This window comes from Theropithecus gelada, chromosome 3 (assembly GCF_003255815.1).
Source record: "Theropithecus gelada isolate Dixy chromosome 3, Tgel_1.0, whole genome shotgun sequence".
NCBI classification, from domain to species: Eukaryota; Metazoa; Chordata; class Mammalia; order Primates; family Cercopithecidae; genus Theropithecus; species Theropithecus gelada.
In genome coordinates this window covers 55,251,519-55,270,330 of record NC_037670.1, presented here as the reverse complement: position 1 = coordinate 55,270,330, position 18,812 = coordinate 55,251,519, and the positions used below count along the sequence as shown (strand labels likewise).

At 38.1% G+C, this 18,812-nt stretch overlaps 1 protein-coding gene across 1 annotated transcript in view; it reads left to right on the top strand.

Annotated features, from left to right (window-relative positions):
• ZNF736 (zinc finger protein 736) overlaps window positions 1-18,812 on the top strand; it is a 43,006-nt gene that overhangs the window by 5,881 nt on the left and 18,313 nt on the right. The window lies entirely within an intron of this gene.

Genomic DNA, 18,812 nt, shown 5'->3' with positions numbered 1-18,812 from the left:
CTGAAATTTTAAATTAAAGGCATACCTGAACTGGTGACTAAAAACCAACACAAACATTCATGAGGCCAAATCCAAGAAATCCTGTATGACTATAAAACTTCAAAATAACAAAAAAATTGTAGCTCTTCTATAATCAAAACTTATCCTAAGAACAGCTTACTGCAAATGGGTTGAAATCTATATTTTCAGGCCACATTTTTTAGTATCTCAGCTTCTCAGCTTACCATCTACCCGCAAAGGCCAGACACAAGATCTTAAGAAATGGTTGGTAAAACAGGAGAACGAAAGCTGTCTATGGGAGTAGACCAAGTTTGCAAATGTGGACTCCAGAAGGTCAAGAACAAAAATCAAATAATAAAAACAAATATATTAGTAATTAATTACTATGTATGTAATGTTTTTGCCTAAGCTAGAGATAATTCATTGAGAAATAAAATTTTGAGATTTGGTCTAAAAATACTTGTTTTTTTTTTTTTTCTAATTTGATCTCAGCTGGAATGCTGTTTTGCTAATTCTCTGGATGTTAACATTTCAAATCCATGGTAAGATTTACATCTCCGAGAGACTGAGAAAAGACTGGAGAAAGTTAAAATATGTATTGTAAATCCTGCAGCAAAGTCAAACAGGCAGTTTGAACATGTAAAAGGTTTTTTGTTTTTTTTTTTTTTTTGAGGAAGTGAAAGAGCCCTCTTAAAATGTACTTTGAAATCTCTTATTAGAATTTAGCCAGGCAAAACAGAAAGAAGACCTTTCATTAAATTTCATTCTAAAACCTGCCTTTTCCAATTGCACATGGAAATATATTAATTTAGAAATGTCAAAAGACCTTCATTTTTCTCATTGCATTTTGGGGTCATCTGAAGTCATGTTGGTCCATTTACCTAGGCATTTGCAAGGTGAAGCTCCACAAGTATTATACATAAGTTCAGCTTATGTTTCTAAGGGATGTTACCTAGAACGAAAAGCATGGTTTTGATGATCGGTTTTCCATAATTTAGAAACTTTTCAAAGGTAATCATGGCCAGAGCAGTGTGCCAGTTCTAAGTGTGCTGTGTATGAGCATCACTCCTCCAGGTGTCACCCAAGAGTTGCTGATGATAGTGCTGGGTGAGCAATGCTTATGTTTACCTTCCAGCTTAGTTAACAGTTTCTGCAGGAGTTTTTCTTTTGGAAAGACCCTGTGAGACTGGTACACATCGTTGAAAATCATCCTAACACCTCTACGAAGTCTCAAGTTGCCTAGAGCACCCAAATGAGTCAGATAAAGAAATTGCCTTTTCTCTTTGGGATGAGAGAATTCACTCCCATGCACCTTTTGGTTTGAAGGTTCCAAAAAGTCAAGTTCAAATTAGAAGCAATAGAAAACAGCTGTGTTTTTAAAAGCATGTTACCTAATTTAGAACAAAAGAAGTAAAACCACCAGGGCTAGACTGCCAATATTATGACCCAGATTTTCTATCTTGAGACAGAAGCAGAGAAAGCAGTTTAAAAAAATTGAAATTAAAAATCTAACTTTAATCAAAAATGGAAATCTTTTTTCTAGAAAGTGAGGGTTGAAAAGAACAGCTCAAGCAAAGTCTTGACCTCACGAAATAGTAGGGAGATCTGAAATCAGGAGGATTCACCCCTTACACTCAATGATGTACTGGGAGCTGGAAGAATACAAGGGCTTCTCATTGGCTAGTTTCTGAGTTCAAGAGGGATGTTGGATGGTTGGGGATGTCCCTCTGAATCCTGCTCACAGCACCACAAATGTCAATCTAAAGGAAGAAGCAGGGGCAAAAAAATAAAATTTTAAAGAATTTACTTGAGCCAAGGTGTGGACAGCTGCCTGGAAGACTCAGATGCATGTTACCTAAGATATGAACTTTGGCCTTTTAAATACGGTTTATAAAGTAAAAAGCAGAATAAATAGTTGGCCATTGTCAAGAATTCTTGTTAGTTTGCAGAAATAACATTGATTAATGATAAGCTATATGTTGTTGAACTACCGTCTATGAATTATGGCAGAATAGTTAGGTTAATTTATAGCTACTCATGCTGTCAGTAAGTCTAGATTTCACATAGCAAGTAGCTTCAAGAAGTAATTGTTTAGCTTAAGGATGTAGATGGGGAGTGATATGGTTTGGCTGTGTCCCCACCCATATCTCATCTTGAATTCCTGCATGTTATAGGAGAGACCTGGTGGGAGTAATTGAATCATGGGGGCAAGTCTTTCCCTTGCTGTTCTCCAGATAGTGAATACGTCTCGTATCTGATGGTTTTTTATAAACAGGAGTTCCCCTGCACAAGTTCTTGTTTTTTTTTGTTTTGTTTTATTTTTTGTTTTTGTTTTTTTGCCTGTTGCCATCCACATAAGATATGACTTGTTCCTTCTTGCCTTCCACCATAATTGTGAGGCCTCCTCAGCCAGATGCCCAGGCAGAAATTTGCTGCAGGGGTGTGGCCCTCACAGAGAACCTCTGCTAGAGCAGTACGGAAGGGAAGCCTAGTGGAGCTGTGAGAAGAGGGCTACCATCCTCCAGACCCCAGAATGGTAGATCCACTGACAGCTTGCACCGTGCACCTGGAAAAGCTGCAGACCTCAGTGCTAGCCCATGAAAGCAGCCAGGAGGGGGGCTATACCCTGCAAAGCCACAGGGCGGAGATGCCCAAGGCCACTGAAGCTCACCTCTTGTATCAGTGTGACCTGGATGTGAGACATGAAGTCAAAGGTGATAATTTTGGAGCTTTAAGATTTGACTGCCCTGCTGGATTTTAGACTTGCATGGGACCTGTAGCCCTTTTGTTTGGCCAATTTCTCCCTTTTGGAGTGGTTTTATTTACCCGGTGCCTTTACCCGCATTGTATCTAGGAAGTAACTAACTTGCTTTTTGATTTTACAGGCTCATAGACAGAAAGGACTTGCCTTGTCTTGGATGAGACTTTGAACTGTGGACTTTTGAGTTAATGCTGAAATGAGTTGAGACTCTGGAGACTGTTGGGAAACCATGATAGATTATGAAATGTGAAGATACGAGATTTGGGAGGGGCGAGAGACAGAATGATAGGGTTTGGCTGTGTCCCCACCCAAATTTCATCTGGAATTCCCACATGTTGTAGGAGGGACCCTGTAGGAGGTAATTGAATCATGGGGGCAAGTATTTCCCATGCTGTTCTCTTGATAACGAATAAGTCTCATGAGATCCGATAGTTTTTAAAGAGAAGTTCCCTTGCACACATTTTTTTGTTTCGCCTGCCGCCCTCCACGTAAGATGTGACTTGTTCCTCCTTGCATTTTGCCATGATCGTGAGGTCCTCCCAGCCATATGGAACTGTAAGTCCAATTAAACCTTTTTCTTTTGTAAATTGCCCAGTCTCAGGTGTGTCTTTATCAGCAGCATGAAAACAGACTAATACAGGGAGTGGGCGGGACATGACTGCTTCCTCATTTTTATGCCTCTGGGCCTAATAATTTAGAGGTTGCTCACATGAATCAGATAAAAAAGTTATATCTAATTTCTCATTGTTAATAGATTATGTGTATCCAGCACAGGGGTGGAAGCAATAGGGGGAGAAGGCTGTCCTGGAACACACACCTGGGCATAAATACATGAGCTGCCAAGCTTTGTGGAGGAGGCACAGATGTACAGCAGGATTTAGTATATGCAGAGACTCTCTCAGTAAGTAGCTGTTTTGGGCTGTTTTGGACTTGCAAGGAAAACCATGCCCTGGATGCAAAGGTAGCCTTCCCTCAATGCTCACCCATGTCTGAAAGCACACCTCAGTTTCCGGTTGGTCTATGCAGTGAGAGAAAAACTTCAGGTTTGTCTTCAAAAGAAGAGAAAGACAAGATTGCTTAGAACTTCAGGACTTCAACTTGCTGGGGTAGATAGAGACCAATATATGTTTCTTACTACAATCACATTCTCACACTGACACAGTCCTTGATAATATGCTATGACCAAGGCTCCATACAGGCACACAGAGGTCTTTCTTCTTCTATATTAAAAGCTGCTGAATGTTCTGATAAGATGGTGGCATGAGGCTATTTACCCTGTGCCCTTTAAATAAACATAGCTGCTCTGTCTGTTATTTTGCTATGACAAGTAAAGTCACAGGGAATAACCTCAGAAATATTTCTTTAACGTTTGTAAAGCTCTGTTGCATGGTATAGTCACAGAACTGAGTTTGCAGGGTTCAAAGTTAATGCTTAGGTATTTTGTATATTCTCTTCTAATTGGATTGCACAAGAGTGTTTTTTACAACATCACTGAATATTGTGGAATTTTTTACAACTGAGAGGTAAAAATAGGTATCTCTCTGTAGTCTTAGTGTACATTTCTATTTCTATATTATTTTCAAATTTATGAGCCAACTGCCTTTATTCATCAACTTTTTGTCTGTTATGTTAAATACCTAAAATTGTGTTAAAATCGGTGTCTCTAGGATGTTACAAAAATTTTTAGCTTATTTTTGTGTCTTTTAAAGTCTTTTAAGGTTGTACTTTTATGTTTTACATATCTCTTTAAAATTTTCTCCTGGATGTATTTATTGTAGCTTTGGTAATGTCATCTTTCCCCCCTCATTATATTTGTTAAATTTTCATTGGTTTTCTATATTAAAATTATCAAAAATAATATTGTAAAATATGCATAACATAAAATATATCATTTTAAGCCATTATTAAGTGTACATAGGCTGGGCATGGTGGCTCATGCCTGTAATCCCAACACTTGGGGAGGCCCAGACGAGTGGATCACCAGGTCAGGAGTTTGAGACCAGCCTGGCCAATACGGTAAAACCCTATCTCTACTAAAAACTACAAAAAAATTAGCCAGGCATGGTGTCACATGCCTGTAATCCCAGCTACTCAGGAGGCTGAGGCAGGGGAATCTCTTGAACCTGGGAGGCGGAGGTTGCAGTGAGCCGAGATTGCACCACTGCACTCCAGCCTGGGTGACAGAGTAAGACTGTCTCAAAAAAAAAAAAGTGTACATAAAGTGACAATAAAGTACGTTCACACTGTTTTGCAACCATAACCACCATTCATATTCATAGTTCTTTTTGTCCTGCAAAGTTAAAACTCAATGTTAATTTCCCAGTCTCCACTGTTACAACCACTGTTCTACTTTCCTTCTCTGTGAATTCTACCATTCTCAATAAATTATGTAAGTGGAATCATACAGTATTTGTTCCTTTGGAATTGGCTTGTTTCAGTTAGCATAATGTCCTCAAGGTTCAGCATGTGTAAAATTTATTTTCCTCTTTAAGGATTAATATTTCATTGCATGTAAGTAACACATTTTGTTTTTTCATTGCTGAAGATGTGGGCTGCTTCCAGCTTTTGGCCATTGTGAATAGTGCTGCCATAAACACAAGCATATAAATATTTCTTCAATCCCCTGCTTTTAATTCTTTTGGATATATATTTAGTAATGAAATAGCTGGATCATATAATTCTATGTTCTAAACGTAGAAGAACGTACATTTTACGTTTGTTTGTTCGTTTTTCAAGAAATGTCCACATTGTTTTTTATAGTGACTACACCATTTTACATTTGCACCAGGAGTTAAAAACCATTCTAATTTCTCCCTCTTCTTTTTACCGCTTGTTCTTTTAGGGATTATGCTGTTATTTTTCGTATGATAGCCATTCTCATGTGTATGAAGTGGTATCTCAATATGATAGAACATTGATTTTTATATTTATTTTATAAACAGGTTTATTTTTTATGCTGCCACTATGCTAAATCTTGGTATTTGTTGAATCGCTTGGGTTTCTAGGTATAGTGTATCATCTACAAATAGAAATCGTGTTTTTATTTTTTTCCTTTGGGAATCATGTTTGATAAGGCCAGGCACTGTTCTAGGAAGTGTTAAGATAGTAACTTGTGACATCAAAATACAGTGTGAACAGGAGTGAAGATATAGACATTTCTAAAATTACGGCTGAAAATGTGACAAAAGACGTCTAATAGAGAAGAAAGTTGGCTTTAAAAAAGGCCTGAAACTTATTGCCACAATTAAAAAGTCAACTTTTATAAGTTACACAGACTCTTTGTGTCTCACAGCTTTCATTTGTGAAATAGAAATAATAATAATAACAGATTATTTATTGTTGAGTATGTTAAGAGACAGAAGTAATATCCTGACTTGAAAATTAAAATATTTATTAGTGTAATTAACTGAAATAACAGTAATAAGAATATGTCAGTTATTGGAATAGTTTAGATAATAGTTTAGTAGGACCATCAACATTTTAATTCTATAAAAAATGTACATCTTTCTGTTTACTCTTTACAAAACTGCTTAGTCACTCTCTATTACTTACTAAAACTTCCTAATTCTTAGTAAGGCCTTTCTAGGGCCACCTAAAATAAACAAACAAAAAAATACTATTCATAATAGCAAAGACATGGAATTAACCCAAATCGCTTTCAAAAGTAGACTGGATAAAGAAAATGTGGTAGATATATACCATGGAATACTATGCAGGCATAAGAAGGAAAAAGATCATGTCCTTGACAGGGACATGGATGGAGCTGGAAGCTGCTATTCTCAGCAAACTAACACAGGAACAGAAAACCAAACACTGCATCCTCTCATACTAATAAGTGGAAGTGAACGATGAGAACTTGGACACATTGGGGGAACAACATACCCTGGGGCCTGTCAGGGGGTGGGGAGAGAGTCAGGAAGAACAGCTAATGCATGCTGAGCTTAGTACCTGGATGATAGAGGTTGATTTGGGCAGCAAGGCACCATGACACACAGGTATGTAACAAACCTGCACATCCTGCATATGTACCCCAGAACTTAAAAGTTTATTTGTGTATTTATGTATGTATGTATGTTTGTATTTATTTATTTATTTTGAGACAGAGTCTCGCTTTGTCGCCCAGGTTAGAGTGCAGTGGCGCGATCTCGGCTCACTGCAAGCTCCGCCTCCCGGGTTCACGCCATTCTCCTGCCTCAGCCTCCCGAGTAGCTGGGACTACAGGCGCCCGCCACCATGCCCGGCTAATTTATTTTTTGTATTTTTAGTAGAGACGGGGTTTCACAGTGGTCTCGATCTCTTGTCCTCGTGATCCGCCCGTCTCGGCCTCCCAAAGTGCTGGGATTACAAGCGTGAGCCACCATGCCCGGCCAAAAGTTGATTTTTTAAAAAAAGTAAGAAAATAAATACCTAAAAGCAGGGGTATTTGTGGTATAAAAATTCATGGTAAACACACCCAAACTATTTGAAAACAATATAATCTTATCTGTTAATGCAATTATGTTCTGCTTTGTTATTTATATATTATAAAATATAGATTCACGGCATCATTGCCAAAGTCTTCCATCTATTCCTACCACATATCCATTGTTGCTGATTTGTTCTTTTTTTTTTTAATGCGTTCATTTTCCAACAAAACTGGGATAAATATATATCTTCATGCTCATGCTATAATAATTTCTGACAATATGCCCTGAGTTACTCAAAAGGAAATGGAGTTGTTTTGCTGATGTTTTTGACACTTGGGTCCATCATCTACAACAAATAACATAAGAGGAGCCAAGGACACATGTGTGCCTGTGAGTCACTCAGCATGTGTCAGGCAGGCCGTGGGCTGAAGGGAGGCTCCAGGTGTCTCAGAAAAGGGAGGTTCTGTTCTACTGCACACAGGCTATCACACTGTAAATTGTTCTGTGATTCCATGTTTCCCCCAAGATCAACAGGAACTGAGGACACATAGGAAATGAGTTATGAGGGGAGATTCCTTCTCCTTCATACTGCTCCCCCCCCCCCGGACACATGCACACTATGTAATAATGTGCTCACACACCTCTTAGGACAAATCTCCATGCTCACAAATTGCATCTAAATTTTCTTTGCCCTAGAGTTTTCAGCCAAATACAGGTGCCTAGAGGACTTTAGACTTATCCCTGTCCCCAGATCCTAAATCTGTGGCTATGATCTGCTCCATCCAGTCAACTGGGCTTCTGAGTCACCTGATCACAGTCCCTTCTACCTGCATAGACACAGAAATAAGCCAGAGCCTAACCGTTTCTGAGTCACTATCTGTAACACAAATTAGTCTTTCCCCTAACTCAGGACTGTCCCCTGCCCATAGGTCCTGTGAAACTAAATAATTCAAAATTTAAGCTGTTTGATACTCTAAATTATTCCGGGCCTTAAAGGAATGTAAATACAAGATCTGGGTAATGTGACAGGCAGCTGTAACAAGGCAGCTGTCACCTTTGTTTTTTCTGTTTATGGATTACACCTACTTCTACATCTGCATTCTTTTGTCAGGTGTTATAACTGGCTGAAGTGCCCCATGGAAGACCTCTTTCCCCTTCGCCATTGACCTTCATTGTAGATTAACCTCCCTCTTACCTGTGGCTATTGCACTGTCTTAAGATGAAATGTTAAAATACACTCTTAGGTTGAAAAGGAAAGAAAAACCAGTTGTAAAAAAAAAAAGTTGGAAAAATACACTGTAACCGATTAATTTTTTACAAATCTTAAACCAGGCTTGTATAGAAAACTTTGTCATCTTGTTCAATTTCTTTGTTTTTGCCTGTAGAAATAAGAACTTGACTTTCAGCTATGAAGCACTCATCTCGTTTCACTAGAGCTATTGTCTCCTGGGTGACTGTTTCTAGCTTTTCACTTGAATAAACTCTAAGACTGGATTTTGAGGCTTTGTTGATTATTCAGATTATTTCACATTAACAGTTCTTCATAGCATCTTTCTTCTGCCTTTACTTCCTGACTAAACCCTCTTTCATGTGAAAAATTATACCCAATACCACTCCTCGGGTGCCTGATTCAGATGCCTACTGGAAATCAGATGTCCATGAATTCAAGGTCATGGCCTTAGACTTGGCTGTTGTAAGGGCAAATACAAATTAGAAATACCAGACTTAATTATCCAAGTTGAAGATAGGGCATTTTGCTCTCCTTTTAAAACATTAATTTTAGAAAAATTTTATATGTAAATTTATTTTGTGTCTATTAAATATATGTACATCATTTAAATAGGTAAATAGGACTTTGTCAGTCTTTTAACTTAGAAATGTCTTTCTGTAGGATCTGGAAACCATTGTATTGAAATGTAAATGGTTTACCTTTCTGTCGGACGGTAGGTAAATTCATAAAATATTATGAAGTCAAGGAAAGCTTATTTTGCTTTTGAATATAGCCAATTTAAATTTTCATTGAATATACACAATGTACAGATAGCCTTCTCAATTACCCAGTTAATTTAGGATGAACTATATATGACAAATTATGCTGTTAAGTCTTCTACTTAGACTAAATATGGTGATTTTTATTTCTGCTTTTGTAATCTCAGCAGATTGCCTATGATGGATGTCACATTGTGGTTTAATTATGTAAAAATAAATAATTTTCTTTGTCTTCTACCATTTTAGAGTATCTCTGAGGTTGGAGATAATTTTGTTTTTAATTATGTTTCCCAAACACTGTACAGAATTACCAGACGGGATATAAGCACAGGAGGTATTCACAAGGCTTTAGTTCAGAGAGGCTTTTCTGTCTTTGGCTTGCCCCAAAATCTGCAGGCAGAGTATTTATCTGCGTATTTTTAATACACAGTCCCTTCCAGAGCAGTTCAGCCAGATTTGTAGAAAAATAGTTTCACAGCACAGCAATCAACCATTCCAGCTCCATCTTTCAATGCACTTTGGCACCTACAGACCTGAAAGTAATTTCAACACCATGGGACCCTGAATCTCAAATCTTTAGCCAATGGGCTAATGTTTTGTAAATTTTACCTTTTCAGAAAATTCTAACTTTTCATTATGTTTCTTTTGATTTTTTGGTTTTATATTCATTTATGTCTGCTATAGTTTTTATTGTTTTCTTCTAATTTTGGGTTTGGTTTGCTCTTGTCTAGTTCTGTATGATACATCATTAGTTTATTTGGAGATTTTTTTAACTGTTTTGATGTAGGCACTTACTGCTATAAACCTTCTTAGTACTTCTTTCATTGTATTCATAGTTTTGTTACGTTTTCATTTTCATTTGTTTCAAGAACATTTTAAATTTTTTTCTTAATTTCCTTATTGGCCCACTAGTCACTCAGGAGCATATTTTGATTTCTCTGTTTGTATAGTTTCCAAAGTTTTTTCTGTTATTGATTATTAGTTTTATTCTATTATTGTCAGAGAAAATACTTGATATAATCACATTTGGGGGGAGATTATTTTAAGAGTTATTTTGTGACCTAACTCATGGTCTATCCTTGAGAATAATTCAGGGGTTGAAGTGTAGCATTTGTATTCTGTAGCTTTTTGATGAAATGCTTTGTAAATGTCTTTTAGGTCTATTTGGTTCATAGTATAGATTAAGTTCAATGTTTATTTGTTGATTTTACTATCTGGATGATCTATCTCCTGCTGAAAGTGAGTTGTCGAAGTCTGTTGTATTGGGGTTGATCTCTCTCTCTTTAGCTCTAATATTTGCTTCATGTATCTGAGTTCTCCAGTGTTAGGTGCATATAAATTTGCAGTTGTTGTATTCTCTTGCTGAATTGGCCACTTTATTATAATAACTCTCGTTGTCTCTTTTTATAGTTTTTGTCTTGAAGTCTGTTTTATTTAACATAGCTATTCCTCTTTTTTGGTTTCCATTTGCATGGAATGTCTTTTTCTGTCCCTTTATTTTCAGTCTTTCTGTGCCTTCATAGGTGAAGTGTATGTCTTGTAAGAAACAAAGTGTCAGGTCTTGGGTTTTTTTATTTGTTCGTTTTAACCCATTTGGCCAATTTGTGTCTTTTGATTGGGGAGTTAATTTATATTCAGTGTTGTTATTAATAAATAAAGACACCTGCCATTCTGTTATCTGATTTCTTGTTGTTTTGTGTTCTTTTCTGTCTACTTTTCGCTCTCCCATTCATCCTGTCTTTCTTTTAGTAAAGATGATTCTTTCTAGTGGTATGTTTTAATTTTTTGATTTTACGTATGCATGTCTATTACAGGTTTTTTTAATTTGAGGTTACCATGAGGCTTGCAGATAACATCTTACAACCCATTATTTTAAACTGATGGCAACTTAACACTTATTGTAAAAATGAACAAACAAGAAAGCAAAGAGAAAACTAATAAAAACTACAGTTTATCTCCCAACTTTTTAACATTTTATTGTTTGTATTTATATCTTATACTGTCTATGTCTTAAACTTGTTGTGGTTAGTATGTTTAATAACTATAAATGCCTCAAAAGTAGAAATATGAGTTATGGCCTTGAGGTAGAGAGTTATTATTTTTAATAATTACAAGTAGTTATAGACTAATCTTTCAGTCTTCTCAAAATATGAGTAGTTTACATACCACATTTATAGTGCTAGAAAATTTTGTCTTTGTCTATGTCCTTCATATACCAGTGAGTTTTGTACCAGATGTTTTCTTATTGATCATTAATGTCCTGTTTGTTTAGATTGAAGAACTACCTTTAGCATTTTTTGTGGGACAGGTCTGGGGGTGTTAAAATCTCAGCTTGTTTGTCTTTTTTTTTTTTTTTTAAATGGTAGAAGGATATTTTTGCTGGATGTATTCTAGGATGAAAGTTCTGGCCTGTAAGATTTCCACTGAAGAGTCCACTGTCAAACATATTGGTGCTTGTTTGAATGTTGTTTGTTTCTTTTCTCTTGCTGCTTTTAGAATCCTTTATCTTTGACCTTTGAGAGTTTTATTAAAGATCTTCAGGTCGTCATACTTAAGTGAATTGTGGTTGGTATTCTATAACCTTCTTGTACTTGAATACTAATACTTTTTTTTTTTTTTTTTTTTTTTTTTTTAGGTATGGGAAGTTCTCCTTATCCCTTTGAATAAACTTTCTACCCAGAACTTTTTCTCTACCTCCTCTTTAAGGCCGTATTTCTTAGTGTTGCCCTCTTGAGGCTTTTTTTTTTTTTTTTTTTGTCTCATCTGACTGTATCTTTTCAAATAACATGTGTTCAGACTTACTAATTCTTTCTTCTGCTTGGTCAATTCTGCTGTTGAGAGACTAATGCATTCTTCAATGTCATTTGAATTTTCGGCACCAGAATTTTTGCTAGATTCTTCAAAATGATTTTAATCAATTTATCAAATTTATTGGATCAGATTCTGAATTTTTGTTGTTGTTGTTGTTATTTTGAATTTTGCTGAGCTTTTTTGAATTTCCTGTCTGAAAGGTTACATCTCTCTCTGTCTTAGGATTTGCACACTAGTGCCTTATTTAGCTCATTTAATGAGGTTGTGTTTTCCTGAATAGTCTTTGTGGATGTTCATTGATGTCTGGGCATTCTGGGCTTTTTAATACCTGTCCTTCTTAGAAAGGCTTTCCAAGTATTCAAAGGGAATTGAGTGTTGTAATCTAAGTCTTTGATCATTGCAGTCATATCTGCATTAGGGGACACCCCAACCTGAATAACATGGTGATGCTTGCAGACTTGTAGAGGTACCACTTTGGTGGTCATAGGTAAGATCCAAGAGAGTCTGTGGGTTACCAGGCAGACTCTTTTTCTATTTTTTTACATTCTGCCAAATAAATGGAATCTTTCTCTGTCTCCATGCTGAGCTGCCTGGAGCTGGGATGGGTGTAACACAAGCACCCCTGTGGTCACCATCACTAAGACTACACTAAGTCAGACCCAAAGCCAGCACAGGACTGGGTCTCACATAAGGCCCACAGTGACCACTACCTAGCTACTGCAGATATTCACTCAAGACCCAGTTTCTCTTCAGGAGGTGGTGAATCCAGCCAGTCTCATGTCCTTTCCCTCAGGGCAGTGAGCTCTGTTACCCACCCTGGGCTGGGGAGAGCAAAATGCCATTTGGTAGCAAGAACATGGAGTCAGAAACCTTAGGAATCTACTTGGTGCCCTCTTCTGCTTTGGCTTAGCTGGCACTGAGGCTATGAGACAACATCCTTCCTACTCTTTTCTCTCCTTTCTCAAGCATAAGAAACCACTCCCCATGACCACCACCACCCAGAGCCAACAGCAAGTACTTCCAGGCTACTGCTGATATCCACTGAAGACCTAAGGGATCTTCGGTCAGCTTGTGGTGAACTCTGCCCGGCCTGTTTCTTTAGCTTCAGGGAAGTGAGTTTTTTTCTGGCCTAGGGTAGTTCCAGAAATGTCATCCAGGAGCCAAGGCCCGAAATCAGAGACTTCAGGAGCTGTCTTGTTACAGCCACCCCACTATGGCCGAGCTAGTAATCAAGCTTCAAGACAAAGTCTCTTCTTCTTCCCTCTCTTTTCCTCAAGCAGGAGTCTCTCCCCATGGCTTTCACAGCTTGGATTGCACTGCACTGGGTCTCACCTCCTGAAGGGATGCAGCAAGTACTACCTGGTTACTGCTGATGTTTATTCGTGGCCCAAGGGCTCTTTAGTCAGCAGGTGATGAATCTGCCAGAACTGGTATCTTCCCTTCAAAGCAGTGTGTTCTCTTCTGGCCCAGGGTATGTCTAGTACTGTCACTCAGAAACTAAGTCCTAGAATGGGAGCCTCAGGGCTTTTTCTGGTGATGTATTCTACTATGGCTGAGATGATGTCCCAGTTGCAGGACAAAGTTTTTTTTACTCTTCTCTCCCCTTTCCTCAAGTAGAAAGAAAGATTTTCTCCTGGAGCTGTGAACTGCACTGCCTATACCTGGGGTAACGGTAATGCAGGCACTTTCTTGGCCATCCCAGTTGACATCTCAGAAGGTCACATGCACTTCAAGTTTTCCGGCTCTGAGCCTAGCAAAGCACCCAGTGGCTCTTAGACTGTCTTTCAAGTTTATTTAGAACCCCAGAGTGCTTTAGCCCATGGTGGTGGGGCTACCTGAAACTCAGGTTTTGATTACTGAAATGGACAATTCCTCTCTGACTAGGGCTAGTCTGAGTGCTCCCTCTGTAGGCTCTAGCTGAATTCTGCCCCATGCTGCTTTCTGCTGTGACAGGCAGCACTGAGTTTTACTGCAAACTCTCACAATCACTGCACTCTTCCTTCTGTAAGCACATGGATTTTCTCTCTGCCAAGCTGCACTGCCAGGGAATGGAGGAGGGCTGCTGTTGGCAATTAATGGCTTTCTTTTTTACCCTCTTCAGTGCCTCTTTGATGCTAAAACTAGGTCCTGTGATCACTCCCCAGAGTTTTTGCTCTTATGAAGATGCTTCTTATTGGGATAGTCATTCTATTTGGTGTTTTATCTGGGGGATGATTGCTGAAGGATGTTTTTTAGTCATCTTGCTCCACTTCCCCTGTAGCCATGTTGTTTGAATTAAGTGCCACATATGAGGCTAAGGTGAGCCCAGGGTCAACCATGAGTGCTTTCAGATACATTCACAAGAGGTGAGTTTAGCTTTAGTTCCAAATGAAGATCATAGAGACTACTCTGCTAAGGTTTGGTAGGGGCAGGTCAGTGCGGCCCATATTCCCATTGCTGCAGTAGAAATTGCTGGCATCTATGGCAGAGAAGGGCAACTGAGTGTTGAAAAGGGGAAACTCACATTTTGGTTTTTATGTAGGACTTTACTGGTTCTGATACTCTCTTGTGGTAAAGGACAAAGGCAGACTTTATCTGCAATTCTAGGTCCTTCTGCCTGTGGGTGTGTTTGCTTCGGGGGAAGGAGTTTTGCTCATGCTTCAAAGGCATATTCTCAAGAAACAGGTGTAATTTGTGCAGATAATCACACCTGGGAAGGGATCACAGAGAAGGAGAAAAGGAAAGAAATGGCTTATTCTGAGGTGCATGTGTCTCAGGTCAGAGACTGTGTCCACTTTTTCTCTGAAATATTATGTGTGTAGAACTTGCAAATGTTTACTTCTCTACTGTCAGGGGAACCCACCCCCAATATTTCAACATAGGTTCCTTCTGTTTTCCATAAGTGTCAACCAGCTGAGAAATAAAGAGAAAGAGTACAAAGAGAGGAATTTTACAGCTGGGCCATCGGGGTTGACATCACATATCAGTAGGACTGATACCCACCTGAGTCTCAGACCAGCAAGTTTTTATTAAGGGTTTCAAAAGGGGAGGGGGTATAAAACAGGGAGTAGGTACGAAGCTCACATGCTTCAAAAGGCAAAAAGCAGAAAAAAGATCAGCTGCTTCTGAGGGAACAGGACAAAAAGCAAAACAGAACTACTGATAAGGGTCTAGGTTCAGCTGTGCACGTGTTGTCTTGATAAACAACAGAAAACAGGGTTGGAGAGCAGAGAACCGGTCTGACCACAAATTTACCAGGGTGGAGTTTTTCCCTACCCTAATAAGCCTGAGGGTTCTGCAGGAGACCAGGGTGTATCTCAGTCCTTATCTCAAACACATAAGACAGACACTCCCAGAGCTGCCGTTTATAGACCTTCCCCCAGGAATGCATTCCTTTCCCAGGGTATTAATATTAATATTCCTTGCTAGGAAAAGAATTTAGCGATATCTCCTACTTGCACGTCCGTTTATAGGCTCTGTGCAAGAAGAAAAATATGGCTCTTTTTGCTGCACCCTGCAGGCAGTCAGATCATATGGTTATCTTCCCTTTTCCCTAAAAATTGCTGTTATTCTGTTCTTTTTCAAGGTGCACTGATTTCATATTGTTCAAACACACGTTTTACAATCAATTTGTACAGTTAACACAATTATCACAGTGGTCCTGAGGTGACATACATTCTCAGCTTACGAAGATAACAGGATTAAGAGGTTAAAGACAGGCATAAGAAATTACAAAAGTATTATTTGGGAACTGATAAATGTCCATGAAGTTTTCACAATTCATGTTCCTCTGCCGCGACTCCAGCTGGTCCCACTGTTCGGGGTCCCTGACTTCCCGCAACACTCTACTTGTGATGTTTTGCCTTATCAGTTTAACTCCTTTTTCACTTTTTATTCTCATGATAGTCAAGGGACTCTGAGAAATACTTTTTCCTTATATACCCGAGTCTTCTCCTTATTCTCTACATCCCAGCTTTTAATAAACCATGAAAATATTGTCACCATGAATTTATACCGGCAACATTACAAATGTTTCTTTTGTGGCTGTCGAACATGGAAAGGTGTGGAGGCCCAAGATTCTTGTTTGAGATGGGATCAGGTCCTTGGTTATCAGTGAAGAAGGAGACCATGTACTGTTTAGCTTCCATTAAATCTAAGCAAAACTGCTTATAAAAATGCACATTTAACGAGAATGGTCTTTATTGCCCAGGATAACTCAGAAAGTTCTGAATAAAAAACAGAAGAGACTTCCTCTCTAGGATGCTAAAACAAGGAAATACAAGAGAACACAAACAAATGGAAAAGAAATTCCATGCTCATGGATAGGAAGAATCAATATCATGAAAATGGCAATGCTGCCCAAAGTAATTTATAGATTCAATGCTATTCCCATCAGGCTGCCATTGATTTTCTTCACAGAATTAGAAAAAAAACTTTAAATTTCATATGGAACCAAAAAAGAGCCCATATAGCCAACACAATTCTAAGCAAAAAGAACAAAGCTGGAGGCATCACACTACCTTACTTCAAACTATACTACAAGGCTACAGTAACCAAAACAGCATGGTACTGGTACCAAAACAGATATCTAGACCAATGGAACAGAACAGAAGCCTCAGAAATAACACCACACATATACAACCATCTTATCTTCAACAAACCTGACAAAAATAAGCAATGGGGAATGGATTCCCTACTTATAAATGGTGCTTGGAAAACTGACTAGTCATATGCAGAAAACAGAAACTGGACCCCCACTTCCTTACACCTTATACAAAAATTAACTCAAGATAGATTAAAGAGTTAAATGTAAAACCTAAAACCGTGAAAACCCTAGAAGAAAACCTAGACAGTACTGTTTAGGACATAGGCACAGGCAAAGACTTCATGACTAAAACACCAAAAGCAATGGCAACAAAAGCCAAAATTGACAAATGGGATATAATTAAACTAAAGAGCTTCCACATAGCAAAAGAAACTTTCATCAGAGTGAACAGGCAGCCTACAGAATGGGAGAAAATTTTTGCAATCTATCCATCTGACAAAGGGCAAATACCCAGAATCTACAAGGAACTTAAACAAATTTACAAGAAAAAAGCAACCCCATCAAAAAGTGGGCGAAGGATGTGAACAGACACTTCTCAAAAGAAGACATTTATGCGGCCAAGAAACAAAAAAAAAGTTCATCATCACTGGTCATTAGAGGAATGCAAATCAAAACAACAATGAGATACTATCTCACACCAGTTAGAATGGCGAGCATTAAAAAGTCAGGAAACAGATACTGGCAAGGATGTGGAGAAATAGGAACACTTTTACACTGTTGGTGGGAGTGTAAATTAGTTCAACCATTGTGGAAGACAGTGTGGTGACTCCTCAAGGATCTAGAACCAGAAATACCATTTGACCCAGCAATCTCATTACTGGGTATATGCCCAAAGGATTATAAATTATTCTATGAAGACACATGCACACGTATGTTTATTGTAGCACTATTTACAATAGCAAAGACTTGCAACCAACCCAAATGCCCATCAATGATAGACTGGATAAAGAAAATGTGGCACATATACACCATGCAATACTCTGCAGCCATAAAAAAGAATGAGTTCGTGCCCTTTGCCGGGATGTGGATGAAGCTGGAAACCATCATTCTCAGCAAACTAACAAACTTACAGGAACAGAAAACCAAACACGGCATGTTCTCACTCATAAGTAGGATTTGAACAATGAAAACACATGAACACAGGGAGGGAAACATCACACACCAGAGCCTGTTAGCAGATGGGGGCAAGGGGAGGGAGAGCATTAGGACAAATACCTAATGCATGTGGGGCTTAAAACCTAGATGATGGGTTGATAGGAGCAGCAATCCACCATGACACATGTATACCTATGTAACAAACCTGCACGTTCTGCACATGTATCACAGAACTTAAAGTTTAAAAAAAAAAAAAAGTTTAACCAAAAATTAGAGATTACAGAACATGGGAGATATTTGTAGCTTAAATTTTGCTTAAAACTGGCGTTTCTTCATGACTAGACTCATATTAAGTTGACCCTTTTTGTGTTAATGTTAATAATAGCACGGTAGTCTTGTATCCTTTGTTAATCAGCACCTGATACAAATTTCTTTTAATATAGTTGATCTTTATTTACTTGGTAAATATGCTCTCTGACAGATATTTTTCACTTGAGTTAATTATTTTTCTCTTTATTATTGATAGGTACCTTGGGGAGTTTTATCAAGTGATATGCAAGAACAAGATTAAACCATATTTAATCTGATAGCTCTTCTTTCTTCTTACCTTCTCTTTGCATATAGCTTGCTATGGAAAATGAAGGCTCTCATCTCTCTTTACTGGTCAAATAAACTAAAAACCTAGGCTGTGCCACTTACTGAATTTTTGACAAAATATTCTTGGGCTAGAAGCAGTAATATCACTGGCAAACTTCTTAGAAATTTGGAAACTCAAGCTTTACCCTAGATCTTCAGAGTCAAAATCTAGGTTTTTAACAAGATCTCCTGTTCATTGCTGCACACAATAAGATTTGAGAAGTATGCTTTTACTTCACCATGAAGTTTCCATATGGGAACTATAGACAGCTTAACTTGCATTATGTAAATATAGCATTAAGAAATGTACGTGCCCGTGTTAATGTCCTTTATTTTATACAGTATCACCAAGAAAAGTATTGCACATACACTGGTTTCATGATCTTATTCCATCTTTTCTCAGAGGTAAAAATACAGTAGAGAATATTTCTGTGCTAGAAAGTATCCTATTGAATAACTCCAGTAACTCATATCAGAACCAGCTCTCTTTACTCTCATTTTACCTGATGTCAAATCAAGAATTCTTTCT